Source organism: Hyaena hyaena, unplaced genomic scaffold (assembly GCF_003009895.1).
Source record: "Hyaena hyaena isolate Hyena2069 unplaced genomic scaffold, ASM300989v1 scaffold_80, whole genome shotgun sequence".
Lineage (NCBI taxonomy): Eukaryota > Metazoa > Chordata > Mammalia > Carnivora > Hyaenidae > Hyaena > Hyaena hyaena.
Window position 1 is genome coordinate 2,880,081 of NW_024080712.1, and position 1,725 is coordinate 2,881,805.

Here is a 1,725-nt window from a genome sequence, read left to right on the forward strand (position 1 = left end):
TGGTAAAATAAATTTGAGAAACGTCTAGTTAAACAAAGTCAAACCAATTACTTTCCTGGTAAACTGAAGAGGGGAGGAGTTGTGAATGGGAGAGGTGGGATGTACAAAGGCTCATAGGTTAATAGGTGGGTATAAATGTGCACTCCAAGTGGGAAGTGCAAATGGGTTCATGTCGCTGAAGTGCGATGTCCAACTGGAGTGGGGCAGGCAAGGGAGCCATTAAGTGGAGGCACTTTACAGGCTGAGAACTTTAGAGAATATAATTAGGAGGTTTAATTTTATTCAAGAGGTAATTTTAATTATTCTGGGCTTCTTAGAATGGGAGTGGCCTAAACCAAATAAAAGCTGAACAAAGTATCCATTCTGCCATGTGTAGGATGCATTAGAATAAAGACCAGAAACTGAGAAGCCTAAAGGAGGCAAACGAGGCACTGTGGATCTAAGATGGCCACTGATTACGATGGGATCATGGAGGGAGTGAAAAGGAAGCCGGAGAGTCAGCAGAGTTTCCAGAGGGTTAAAAAAAAAAATGCTTAGTGGCAGCATGGAGGTAGAAAGTAAAAGAGGGATATGATTCTAAAGTTGGGAAAAAAGTACAATGTTAATTCACCATAATTAAAGATATAGGGAAGATGCCAGGCCTACTGTGGGAGCAGCAGGGAGGCCACGAATTCTGTTTCGAGGCATCTTTGAGCTCTCTGAGTAGACACTGAGCAAAGCTCACCCTCCCAAGGTGAAAAAATTCATGCACAAGAAGTTATCATTGAAATTAAATGGTGGTAGCCATGTCCAATGGTGGTAGCCATGTCCAAGGACTAGCGCAGGGACTAGATCCCTTTATGAATCTTGTGACAGACGAATGTGTGGGGATGGCAATTAGTGGACAACAGGACAATAATGGAATGGTGGTATTAGGAGGAAACAGAATCAACATGTTATAAACCCTGGCAGGACTATAACCAACTTCTATGCTCACCAGAGAAATCAACTGCTTCTCCACAGCACCTGTTCTACTAAATGTAAAAATTGGGTTGTATACATTTTCACATTGAACTTTTTTGTTAAATAAGTTTTTGTAATAGTAAAAAAAAAAAAAAAAGATCTAGGATATTCACACAGTCTTTCCAACTCTAATCAGTAACTAGTTCTTTCATTCCACACAAAAATTAGAAGCTGCTTTATATGAGAGGCTGAAATGACCCATTGTGCCACTGGAGAGCCCCTTCTTACAATAATATAATAATTGGGAGTGAAATTACAGAAGCTTCTTGAGAAAAAAGCTCAGAAAAGAATAAACTCACAGTGGGAAATAATCAGTGTAATTAAACAAAACTGTGGAAGGATGTGTTAATAGATGCAACAAGACAGTGCCTTTTATCACTGCCACTGATGAGGGGCTCCACACTACAGCAAGCAAAGTATCAGGGGCCACAGAAGAAATGCAACGTGTCTTTTTTTCCACACAGTATTCATCTCCCATCCTGGCAAGTGTGCCTTTCATGGAAATACATAAAGCTGTGCCCTATTCTCCATCACAGCCCCCCGTGAGGACGCAGGTAAAGCCTCACTCTCTCCAATCACCCACCCTGCCATGGAGAACAGGGAAGAGTCTGTGAAGGAGGTTCTGACCCATACCAGGGCCCCAAGGAATGGACACTGGTCTTGGAGTAGGATGATTCAGACCCTGGCTCTGCAACTTGACTCTAGCATGCCATTTCACCTTTC

General features: G+C 42.1%; 1 pseudogene; it reads left to right on the forward strand.

The window, feature by feature from the left end:
- The first annotated feature begins 745 nt into the window (after positions 1-745).
- LOC120232926 lies at positions 746-941 on the forward strand (annotated as a pseudogene).
- Positions 942-1,725: the final 784 nt, after the last annotated feature.